This window comes from Echiichthys vipera (assembly GCF_963691815.1).
Source record: "Echiichthys vipera genome assembly, chromosome: 7".
In the NCBI taxonomy this organism is placed as follows: domain Eukaryota; kingdom Metazoa; phylum Chordata; class Actinopteri; order Perciformes; family Trachinidae; genus Echiichthys; species Echiichthys vipera.
This window is the reverse complement of record NC_139832.1, coordinates 21,598,004-21,611,879: the sequence shown is the minus strand read 5'-3', so window position 1 is coordinate 21,611,879 and position 13,876 is coordinate 21,598,004.

Sequence of the window (13,876 nt, the reverse complement as noted above, 5' to 3'; positions counted from 1 at the left end):
CTTCCTGTCCTCTCTTCAGTAGACTGGATTAGTGGCAAGCTTCTGCAATCACAAGGTTTCACTGTGGACCAGCAGGTGGCCGGAGAGACTGGCTGGCTGTTATTGGGGGAGAGCAGCAGGGTTCCCCCTCAGGTGAGTCACAGCCTCCCCAGTGGAATAAATCCTGAGCAGGCTGCTTGGCCATGGCTGAAAAAATTAGCAGGAACAAAACAAACACAACAATTGTGGGAAGAAAGAGAAACAATAGCAAAAAGAGGCTGGTGAGAACCAATCATACATCATAATTGTTATCAATAGTTACTGTAATCATATACCAACCATACAACCAAACCCAGAGTTATCACCCGGCGCTTCCTTTTTTTTTTCTCTAAAGAAGAACTGTTTTCATTTTTCTGGCCACAGAAGGGCAGCTATTTCCCAGATATTTCCCTCAGTAATTGGTGGGGACCCAAAACAGAGATAAAAGAAGAGTAAATATAGACTATAGACACAAATGAGTGTTGTGCTCATTGCTTGTTATCGCAGGCCCCGTGTGATAAAAAAACACAAATAAATACAAAAATAAAGTAAATAAAGGATGTCAAACAGATGCATAATGTTACAAACTGATAACTCTACGGGTTTCTTGGTTGCACGTACGTGTATGCGTAATCTGGCGGACAAACACAGCCCCCTGATTTCATAAAGCATGATTAGAATCACATTATTTCTGAAGATCAGGGATTCATTCCTTGAGCGAAATACTGTGCCCCAATACCGAGCAAACTGCTTCACGAATGCTTGGTGTGTGTGAACTGTTTCATAACATTAGAACCTGATAAGCAGGTTGGCACCATGCAAGGCAGCTCATTTCACAGTGTGTGAATGGGTGAATGTGGCATGTAGTGTAGAGCGCTTTGAGACTATAAAGGGGCTTTGTAAATGCAAGACCATTTACTATTAACTTCTTTGGAACCAGGCTACATATTTTCATAAAAAAGATAATAATTTGTCAAAGATTCCACATCACGGCTCTGCAACTTAGCGCCTCACTCACACCAGTCAGCACGGGCTGCCTGTTAAATCGATTTCTGGAGGGTTTTTGGTGTTTATCAAAATAATGGAAAGTCTTTCATGTGCTGCGTGGCTGACACAGTCAGTATTCATCATTCAGGGAGAATGAACAAGAGATTTGTATGGTTCTAAAAACCCTTTATATCATTGTATTGCTATGGAAAAAGGCCAGAGCCTGCGGACCATCCTGGATACTGTTTTTCTGATGTCAGCAAATTCATTATTTCCTTATTTAAAAAGCAGAGAATGAACTTCATTCTGAATGAATGATAAAGGAAATACATACTGTCGACTGTATTCTTATTCATTTCCCTCTTCTGTTCAACTGGGTTGCAAATGGATGTACGTTGGATGAATATGATCTATTTGAGCTATATTAATCAATATAATCAGTTGGAAAATCAGTCATGAATGATCTCAAAGTGCCACCCTTTTGATGGCTGGATTATCCAATTTTGTTTTTTGTGTTTCCAGAGTGAATAGCTTGTCAAGTTGTTTTCTGACAGCATGGTCAGTCGATAATGACGGAGCGCTGAGTTGGCCCCCCAATCAATGCTGTTTTTCTTACATTTCCTCCCGGGTGAGCTGATTTGATTATTCAAATATGTAGCGTATTAGATCGTGCTGTTAAATAAAGCTGACATGTTGTCAAATGGAGAATGATGATATTTGTGTTTTTGTACTCACTACATTGACTCTCTTCTTCGAATTTGTGGACTGATTGCTTGCACGGATAAAACACTGGAGCACCAACTTTTTTTCTCTCCATAAAATCTCTTGTAAAATGGCTTTTCTATTTTGGGTACTTTGTATATTCGGACAGTTCAGTTGACACCAAAGGCAGGGTCGTGTTAAAGCTTAATGCTTTGGATGCATTAGCTAAGATTATGAGCCTGGACATGCATTATTTGGACATTTTAATCTCATTTATTTAAACAAATCTACATTTTAATTTAAACATGAGGCACTTTGTATTGAGCATGTCTTTGATGTAAAGTATGTAAGTAAAGGGTTAACACCCAGTGAGGGACTTAACTTGCCAGCAGGCACAGGGCTCAATCTTTTTAATGAAATTTTCCCAAAACCATGTGCAGGAGCCAACGTTTCTCGGTTTCTCTTTTGGAATATATATTTTCTATTGGCAATGGTGGATTCACACACTCTCCCATTTGAGACAAGGCTATTTTGTTTATCCCATTACAGACCGCGGCTCTGATTCTAAAAGCCTGCTCAAAAATGTGATTTGTCCCGATAAGCCAATAAATGCTCCTTCATCAGTTTAGTGTTCAAATCCATTAAAGAAGCACTCTCCTTAGCAGAACAAGGGGGAAAAAATGACTGAGTACAAACAGTGCCTCATTGATCTCCTGTATTTCGGCTAAATGGCAGTGAGTGAATCTCAAAAAAGACAGATAAAATTTCAAGTTATTTTTCTTCAAGTTAGGGGATATATATTAAACAGGCAACTTTCAAACACAATTTTTTATATTTTTCTTGCAACTTTAGCCCAACTTGGCGGCTTTGAGTGGGAGCAGGTGAAAGCCAGGCTCATGTGGGCAGAGAGCACACTAATTAATTCAGTAAGGTGTATCCGACAGTGAAAAACGCCTGTGAAACCCACCAACACAGGAGGTCTGCCGGGTCTACCAGACCTAAACTGTCTACAGGGAGACAGGCGACGATGAGATGGTTCACATTAATTAAATCTACCATATGTTAGCGCTCTTTCCATATCCCAGGCTGTGTGTCCCACAGCACAGCAGATGCGACAAACTATCAATTGTTTTGGAAATGAAATCTATCAGGACTTGAGCATGAGAGAGCAAGTGATACAGCTGCTTCGTTCCTCTTCCAGAAAGATTTTGGCAGACGTCACAGTCGTCCGTCCGATTGCTTTCCAAAGGGAGGCAGAAACATGGTCATGTCCTGTTATTTCTGTCTTTGATCCATCTTTGTCTTGTGATATTGTTCCAAATGAAAATGTTATAAAGTAGATAGTGATTGTTTATCCTGCTGGGTGTTTATTGAAGTCTTGGTGGCTTCAAATAGATCAGATGGATCCAAGATAACTTCAGATGGATCCTTACAAGTTTATTTGGTTTCTGAATCAAGTAATTTCACACTATGTTGTGGCTCACAGAATCAGAAGAGTCTGGATGTCAGCTTGTTGCTCTGATCTCTGCAGCATGGGAGCGGGATAATCTCTGTCGAGAGCACCATCGTCAAAGGAGTTTTCGAGGTCTTTATTGCCACTAATTAGGTCGGCATCTCTAAGAACCCCTGAAGACCCTGTCTGTTCACCCTCTGTTGTTATCATCTACATGTGGAGTTTTTCTTATTCTCTGTAGTATGTTTGTAGTTTGAGTGGAAGGACTCTCTGGGTACTTTCTGTCAATAGCATCCTCAAAGCTTGATATGCCTTTGGATCAATAATTCCTCAAACTGCTTCAACAGGGATTAACTACCCTTCTGAGAGAGCTTCTCAGGTCAAAGCTCGGCTCATTTAACAGCTAATTAGATGCTTTCTATTCAGCATAAGGTTCTTGTGAAGCATCTGTTTCAGCAGAACATACAGATAACGCTGAATTTGCACATGCTCGGCAGTGGGAATATTGTGGCCCTGCTTTGGCTAATAATGAATGTGATCTATACGGTTTCAGCTTTACAGTTTTTCTGCTTTATTTTTGTTTTGATCAATAGTAGAAGATTGCATGCAGTATATTAATTCACTTGAGTAATATCAAATTGTCTGGTTGAGTTTTTAAGCACAATTCGTTTTCAAACCAGAGCAAATCATGAGACGCCGGAGTAGAGAATCCATTGTCCTTCCATTACTCCATCAATCAAGCCAGCATGGCCACTGGCCAACATCCTCTTCCTATTAGATTTCAAGACAAATGGTGCAGCAGATTCTCTGTTCATTACTCATTCAGATACCAAACTAATGTCTATGTGTGTTTGAGGTAACCATGCTCAAGCTCCCTCTTGATAATGTGGTTGCAGATGATGTCTGTTTTGTGTAGAATGATACACAGTCATGACGCAGAGGAGGCCAGACTACACAGGTCCCTTCATAACAGACCCCTCTGATTATATTTATGAAATTCAATTACTCTGACACAGACAGATGGACTCGCTGTCAATGGGGACGCTCGTCATTTGTTAACATCAGCGGACATGTCAGCTTAGAGGTACTGATGGGACTGAGGCTGTGTGACTGGAAACAAAAGAAGGGAGAGAAAGACGGAGGAGAGGAAGAGGTGACCCAGTGATCATGGTTTAAATACTGTAGCCCCGAAGAGCTTGCTGCCATTTAAATGAATACTTTACTTTACTTTTCTTTCTTTCTGAGGATATGCAAAGTTCGCTATTAATATCATATCAGGTTTTTAAACACATAGCTGGAGTCAGAAGAAGGTTAGTTAAGCTCAGCATAAAGACTGAAGGAGGCAGGGGAACAAACTCTATTTAAAAGACCAGTGTGTAAGATTTAGGGTGATGTATTGGCAGAAATGGAGTGTAATAATAAGTATGTTTTCTTTAGTGTATAATCACTTTAAAATAAGTGTCATGTTTTCGTTACCTTAGCATGAGAATATCATTAGCATTTACCTGTATATCTACATATATAGAGCGGGTTCCTCTTCCATGATCCACCATGTTGCACGGCCCATGCTTGGCACATGGGAGAAGTTTCATTTGGTTGCACTCTGCAACCTCACAGCTAGTTGACACCAAATCCTACACGTTTGACCTTAAAGGTAAATGAAAATGTGCTATTTACATGATCTTGTGGGTTTAAGCCATACATGATCAGAAATGTAAAATGGCAGAAGACATGTAAAAATCGGGCCTCTACAGTTTACTGGCTGGAGTCATAGACTGTATAAATAATGGATGTTGTCTCTGTGGTTTCTCAAGAGCCAAAATGGCGGTGTCATGGCTCTGTCTGTTCCCGGCTAAGCCAAAAATGGGAAAGGGGGGGAGCTGAGGTGGGCTGAACTAAGTCTGACTTGAAGGCTAACAAGTTGGCTACGGAGTTACTTAGTGGCTCTTTCAATTGCTCCCTGAACAAAATAGAATCTAGAAATTCTGTGGGAAACAGTACGTTTTGCATGTCAAACGATCAATTTAAAGCAAATCAATAAATCTGAATATAGATTACACCAACCCATCCGCAATGAGAATGATAATGATCTTTAGATTATAATTCCCCAATTAATTGGTGGAAATGTAACTGATGAGAATAAATTAAATGTAGACAAAGATCTGTATTTAATGGTTATTATATATAAGGGTTTTAGAGCAAACACAGAGTCACACTCGAGTATGGATCAGATCAGTGAGCAAACAAACTGACCAAGACGCAGTTGAAAAAGACATTTCATACATGATCAGATATCTCATGTGATATGTCTAGACACAGCAAATAACACTTGCAGAAACAGGAACTGTAACAAAGCAAAAGTTCAACAGAAACCAGGTTTAAGCCAGATCGATGGTTTCAGATGTGGTCTGCGCAATGAATCACATGGTCAGTGGAATTTACCTAAAATGATCAACACAAAAAGCTATGCATATATAGTTTTAAATTAATTTATGCAATAGCTTTGCATAACTTTCCCTTCACACCCACAAATCTGTTGTAAACAGTACACATAATTGTAATACTGATGTCTGCAGGGGGACTTAAATTAATATGTGATGTTGATATTGACATCGCAGCGTGAGATTATTATCTTGACTGCTGAGAAATGATAATGCTAGCTAATAAGACTAGAACTTCACTTACCGGAAAAAACCTGAGCACTCACTTCATGAACGGTACAGAGCAATACAAATAAATTAATAAATAAATAAATTGATGGATGGTCAATAGGTGCTAGTGACATCATGACCTAATTCTGTCAAAAATATGATGGATTGTTGTGAAAGAAATTCTCTTGAGTCCTCAGTGTTTCTCAAATCATGTCTTTACTAAGCTGCATGCATACAGGAGAGACGCTACCACAACGGGGTCCAAGTGTTCTCTAGCTTTCTCCAGATAGCTTCAGCATATATGAAGTCACATCAAAGCACCTTACAAACACAAGAACATCAAAGTAACAATAACAACAAACACACTACCCAATGTTTATGACCCCAGTGGATGTTATCATCGTTTTACGTTGATACATTTTATTCACAGTTTGAGAAACCAAGGATTTTCTCACCTTAATCTCAGAAAAACCCACTATATAAAATTGATTTCTCACATTCCTCCCTGTTCACACAAAGTGTCAACCATAACTTTTAAGAAATCAACCTGGTCTCATCTGATGACCCTTATTTATGAACATTGTCAGAATGTTGTTTACCAGAATATAACAAGGAAGGCTAACAATAAAACCCAGCAAAACAAGAAATAAAACATTAAAACAAAACAAAATTATTTATACTATATCTTTATCTAAGATCACTGTCACTATATAGGTTTCCTTGTTTTATTGATGCCATGGACGCCATTTTCTTCTCTCCATGTTTTTCTGGTGTCAGAGATTACCAACGCATGAAACACCGTCGGAGACATTGCTCTGTGAAAACTGAGTTGTTACAGTCAGTGTGAACTCTGTAAACATGTAAAAGTGTTGGAGACAAAGGGTTAAAGATGAGTTTTCAGTTTTTCCCAGAGTGTGAAAGTTATGGACACTCTTAAAGCATATTGTGACTCAATGCCATTGTATCATCTGTTGCTCCTAGAATGAAAACCACAGACTAATACAAATAAGGCATGGCAAGGCAACTTTATTTGTATACCACTTTTCATACACAAGTGCAAATAACTCTGTCGCCTTAGCAGACAAGTTATTTGGCAGTTTAGTTCATAGAGAAGCACAGAAAGAGCAGTCCTTGCAGAACCATCTATAAAGAAACACAGAATCATCGTTACACACTATGTATCAAACAATGCATCCCATCCCATTTTGATCCACTGTTAAACATTTCCAACCAAGAATGGTTCTCCATCTTCAGCTGTAGGATCAAAGCTCAAAAATTAAGAACGTACAGCGCTTCAGGCTGACAAAACACATAAGTGTGACAATGGGTATCATGCAGGACGTGCACACTTCGAAAATACAATAGTGTCATTTGTTAATTTGTCAGTATTTGTTAATCGACATGAAACTGCTGACATACAACCATCATGCAAAAATTAAAAAGATTAGTTCATGTTGAAACAATAAGAGCTCGATCAGGGAGGTCAGTTTAAGTCGGTGGAGGCTGTTTGCCTCAGCAGTCACAGTCTAAAAAGTCAGTCATTGGCCAAGTTTTTTTTATACAGGTTTTTGGAGATCTCCACAAAAACATAAAATAATCCATAAGTGGAGATAGAATTTTTCAATTTATTTTTTTGAAACCCACCCGGTTTCTCTGGATGCAGTCAGGACCCACTTATTATTATCATTATTATTATTATCATTATTATCATTATTATTATTATTGTTATTATTATTATTATTTTTGTTGTTGTTGTTATATCTAATGCTTCAATTTGCAAAAACAAGATGCATGTTTTTGAAAACTTCACCATCACTATTGGAGTTTCTCAACAGGTTTTCCAGAAAACTGTACCATCAAATTAAAAAAAAAATTCAAATACCATTGAGAGTGAAAGCAAAAAAAACGAACAAACCAGAATAATGAGTCAGGATGGACAGTGATGCTACAATATTGCATTTTCTAAATCAATCACCTGAAACTTCAACCTGTGACATCTACGATGTCTCTTCAGGTAAAATGGGAGTTATATTTGAGATATTCCACAATGGTTGGTTTGTTTTATAAGAAAGAATCAGTGTTGCCTTTAATAACTAATTTTGTCTTACGTGAGCTAAAAAAGGTTTTGTCTGATCATAGTAATAAAAAATGTAACTTTCTGTGTCTAACAATCAACTCTTACTGCAAAACCATAACCTCCCCTATTGACACCAATACTTGTTCTTAATAAATGTTCCTCTTCAGTGTTCAAATCTACTGAGACATCTGGTGGATATCCTCTCTGTTTCCTTTTCTTCAGACCAGTAGTCGAAAATGAGTTGCTGTTTGGAGAGCTGTTTTCCTGCCATGCACCACCATCACTTTATTATTCACTTTATTATTTAGCTTATAGTTATATATTATATTTATACTCTATTACTGCACTATAGTTCTGTTACGTCTGCTCATTACACACATGTATCATGTCTGACCTCATCTGGATCTGATCACTGTCCACTTATATCTTTTCTGCACTACAGTTCTGTTTATACCTGTTTCAACAGTCTACTGCGTGTTTACATTGTTTACATCATATACACCTGTTCACATGTCTGCTTACATCTGATACACACATGTCTTTCTACATCTCACGCCGACGATGTTCTCTGTATCTAACCTGTACTAACACACTAACATCCTGACACTTATCCTACCTGTACTAACACACTAACATCCTGACACTTACTCTTCTTTTACACTTTATTCTTGTGTTAGGTTAAAATGTTTTTTGTATTATTGCACTGTCGTGATTTGCTGCTCTGTGTGCCTTGAATTGCCCCCCGGGGACAAATAAAGTTTTTTGAATTGAATTTGAATTGAATTGAATTGAACTTTCCGGAGAAGCAATTCTTGCTTTTCCTTATTTCAGTCTGTTTTCCCCCAGTCACTAGTAGCGGTTGCAGTCAGTTGTTAAAACTGACACGTCAGATGCAGGTCCAGTCTCCCCTTGGCCTCATTGTAAGGGCCATCCGTACCGTGCCCAAACAGGTTTTATGGGTAAAGCCTAGTTCGTTTGACCAGTGAGAGTGCAACCGCACCGCGCCTAGCTGCGGCTTATGTGCGCCTGTTCGGACAAGAAGCCTCTTGGATGAGGGGTGAAGCGTCTTCTTAGACAAATAACTAAGTCCAGTTGCTTTTGACTGAAATTGCTTTGGGGATAACAATGGACCAATTGCAAATAAAGATATTGCTTAAAGATAGCCAGCGTTTCCAACCTTTATTTTTTTTTATAAACATTAACTTTTTTTTTCCATTCATCAATTTATACATATTTACTGTCATTGATTGCTCATTTGAATTTCCTGCACTCCAAGTCTCACATTATTACAGCATAACAAAATGTTAACCACCACCTTTGCAACAATATATTAAAAGGAACATGAACAACACGACCAGAACCAGCTCCAGAGGTAATTGCACTGTTCCCTATAGGAGCAATGCTTTTGGCCAAGCAATTTTTTCCTACAGAGCGACTAATGCCTGTAACTCTATAACTAGTGCAATACGCAGTTTATCTACTCTCACCTCATTTTCCGAACATCTTAAAGAAATGGTTTCTGGAAAATCCAACCTGTTGTCACTAGCTGGGATAATTTTCAATTTATTCACATGTCATTTGTAAACATGTGTTTCTGCTGTAAAGTTGGCCATTTTAACAGCTTTATGGGGATCAATTCACTTTTGGAGCCAGCCTCAACCACTTGATGAACTGCAGTTTTTGGCACTTATGCAGTAGCTTCATTTCTCAGGCCTGGAGGTTGCTGGGCGTGCGCCCCATGCAGGCTCAGTCCTTGGCAGCGGCCTGGTTTTTATCCCACCTGCGGCTCTTTGCTGTGTGTCATCCCTTCACTCTCCCCCCTTTACAGTCAAGCTTTAGCTGCTCTAGTAAAAAAATAAAACATTACGTCTGTTACTTGAGACATTAAATATATGACAGAAAACCTGTGTGATAACACCTGATTGGAAAATCATCGCTCCATCGAATGGTTATAATTAGAAGTCATCAGCCTCATCCTGTAGTTGAGTTAGAAGAACCAGTAGGTGAAGCCGGCCGTTTATTATCTATTCACATGGTAACGGACATTGTTAGGACCCCTTGGCATCACTTTTTAACACTCTGAGTGTCCTTTTGTACATTCAAACAAACATTACTTGGTTAGGTTTGGGCAAGAAAAGTACATGGCAAGGTTTAGGAAAAAATTGTGATTTGGTTTAAAATCTGGTTCATTCACACATAAACATTCACCTCCCATTCACTTCTATTTTATCAGCAAAGGGTGAATAAACCATAGCTTCAGTAGCAAAGTGTATGTGTGACCGTGTGACCTTAGTCTTTTGATACTGCCTACACCGTTGTCGCTCTTCATACTATGTGATCTTACTGTGCCATGGTTGAGCAGTTGAAAGCGGCACGGATGGGTGACAGCTTACCAATAGAAAAGATGACAAATAGCCTACCGAGCAAACCAGGAGGTATTCAGTCAGATAAAAGAAAGATGCCATTGAACAGCATCATAGAATACCTCTGCCTATACTGACCGACAGTATCCGTCTGTTTCACATCACCCAACTTATTACAAGTCCATCACTGAGACGCTGAATTACCCCTTTAGGATGATCTATTTTTCAAGTTGTTGCATTAAGACAAAATAGTAACAATGGACAATTTTCACAAAAGACAACTTGTTGTTAAATCAGCAGCAGCCTCAGAATACCCATGAACAGCTCATAGCCATCCATGCTAATGTGTTTGTAGTCAGGGTCCATCTCCCCGCAGTTTCTACTCCATGTTGGTTCCTTTTCCTTTTCAACATATTGAAATTGGATGTCTTTTCAATGAATATGAAATCAATTGAAATGAAACCGAAAAGATACATGGTCCTTTAATCCAGCTAGAAGCCACTCTGTTCGGTGCCCTCTGTTGGTGAATTATGGATGAGTCTGAAAATTGAAGCTCGCTGGGAATTCATTGAGGAACTGCTGACAGTGTTGGTATACCTTTATCTTGACCGTGGGAGCAGTAGGGAGGCAGCAGGTAAATGAAAACAGAGGAACGACAGTTCAATGCAAAGTATGTTAGGTAAAAGCCAGACAATGAAAAGGGAAAACTGAGTCTTTGTGTTTCGAACTTACTCCAAAAACCTTCAGCTGCTGCAAGCTGGGATGAGTGGGCTGGAAAAAACTAAGGCCAAACCAAACTAACAGACTGAGGCTGTACAGTAAAGCATGACGCGTGATCCCATTCCAAACCTGCAGGGTTCTTATCACACCTTCCTCCTACTGTCTCTGTGATACTGCAGCCCACGCCTCATACTGTGCGTTAGTCCTTCTTGTGTAAAAGACTTCCATAAGAGAAATAAAAATAAAATAAACCCACAGATATGTTCACACCTACTGAAAGTGGAGCAGAGAATGAAAGGAACAAAAGAGATGCCAAACATGGGAGGAGGAGATGGAGGAGGGCGGGGGAGGATAGAGGGATGTGGGGGAGGGAGAGAGAGGGCTGCAGACCAATACCCACTTCTACAACATCTGAGTGTTGCTCACTTGAAAAAGATTTGGGCTGGTATTACAAAACCTTCCGGAAGAAAGACTCTCCTCGGGGAAAGATCCTTCAGAGGAGCCCGGCTCCGGCTGGTGAGGGTTTTGTGATTGAACGCCAGTATAGATAGACTGATGTACTGAGAGCACCCTGAGGAGGCCAGGAGAAACTACATCAGCGCTTTGCTCCGAACTAAAGAGCCAGTAATAATTTCACTCACTCGGTCTTCTAATTAAAACTAACTATTATGTTAATAGTTTATATATACACATAAAGGGATATTATGTTATATTCTCTAATATTACATATGATGCTACTTTATACCTCAACTCAATTATGATTTATAAAGAAATATTGTACATCATACTCCTCAAAATGTTGGCATTGCGAAAGAATAAACCCATGTTTCCCAACATTTTTAGCTTTTGACCCCCATATTTGCTGAAACTGTCACTATATCCCGACAGCACAATGAGCCAGACGATCTGTGAAATAGTATTGTATCTCTACCTCCATCTTCTGTGCCTGTCTGCTTCCAAAGCCATCTCTGTGTGATCCTAATGGTATCTACTAGTTTCCACCACGCCTGAAGTAAAACAACCACTCAGAGCAGAGGAGCCAATGACTACTCTCAACTCTGATCAAACTGTGAAAATTGGCAGTGCTGATTAAATATGAACCAAGATTATGTTACTGTATTGCCTATTTCTTGCAGAAAGTGTTTTCATAAACATATTTTAGTGTACTGTTTATATGTTAAATGTCCACACTGTCACAAGGACATGGGCGGATGACAACAGGAGGACGCCCTTTACGTCACGGGGTCCGAGGCTGACCCTTGCGGACACACGGACACGGAAAGTAGGATTTCAGCTTTACGTTTAAATAATTGTTCCAGGCCCAAAGAGGTAAAATTATTCAATATTTCACATTGAAATATTAAGAAAAAATAACATAAATTTCATGTCTATGTCATAGTAAATTGTATTGGATTCAAACAGAAAACAACACATAGAATAGAATCCCCATCTTAACAGATAAATATCAAATATGTAAGTAAAAAGAAGGGACGAAAATGAAAGAAACTGAATAAATTATAGTTTTCAGTCCATTATATTCAGGGTCACCATTGATCAGGAACCATACAGTGTTTTTTATTATGTTAGAGCTTACAACTGAATATAAATTTGCATAGCTTGAGTTTGTTTTTTCTTTTCCGACCTCTCACATTTATCTTATGACCCTTTGGAGGGACCTGACCTGGAATTACTAAGCAGTATAGTTAAAGCGCTATAATAGCTCTTTTTTTAGAAAAACAATCAAATGACAAAGTGAAAGGGATCACTCATCAGGATGAAGCTAAAGAGAGGTATCATCCAAATCTGCCTTGACTTTACAGAGTGAGTTTGAGCTCATTCTTTAGCTGTAAGGCCTGCAACTTTACTGGTTCGCCACCAAACAGACAGACACATTAAGCGACTTGCTGGTTTTGCAACTATAGAGCTAGATCAGGGGTTGGTGGGGACCAAAAGCAGAGCTATAAGAGAGTGAAATATTCTCTGTTGCTGCTCAATGTGTAAATAAGCAACTGTTTGCTATCAGCAGCTATTGTTTATCAATATTAAATTAATATAAATATGAAATGCACACATTTTTCTGCAGAATGAGTACTTTACAGATCTGATTCTTCCGCAACAATGACTGTATAGCAGACAGGCTGACTGTGAATATTAGTTAGTTGTTTGTTATTTACCCGATGAGGAGCCTCGGAAATATGCTATTGTTACGTGCCTCAAGCTTGATACTATGTTATTACTAATTTTCCCTCTCTCTTGCCACACCTCCTATGAATGCTTCATTGTGCATCATGAAATAAACCTCAAAATAGCCCCAGCATTTCATACCGTTGTAGTGGAAAAGTGATGCTAGAATGTGTAACATTATATTTGCTTACCCTTCACAATCATAGGAAACTGTAATAACCTGATATCTACAATTGACTAATCCGTATAAATCATGAGGTAGTTCAACCATTGGTGCATAGTTGATAGAATAAAAATGTATTTAGTTAGTAGAAGAAGCGTTTGGACTGCCGTGAACATATGCCCAATGGAATTAGCCCTTGCTTGATGTAATCAAATGTGCATTGGGCTTACGTAAAGGTTTGCTTAATGTACACAAAGTTATTAAGCTCGCATAAATGTTTAATTAGAATATATCAATTTGACATGACCCCATTAAAAAAGGGCCAAGGCTGTTTTAACAGGCCAGCACATACTTGAGCAGAAAAACCAGACACAAATATAATTGGCCGAAGTGAACGTAGTTAATGGGTGGAGCGCGGGTAAGAACTTTGCTATATTGACAAAGGCTGACACCATTACTTTTTTTAGAAAAGTAGGAGGACTTGTACTAGGAGGAAGGCTTACACTTACAGACTCTAATAATCTCCAGTGATTTTCTTGAGCACCGGCCTTTTTGTTG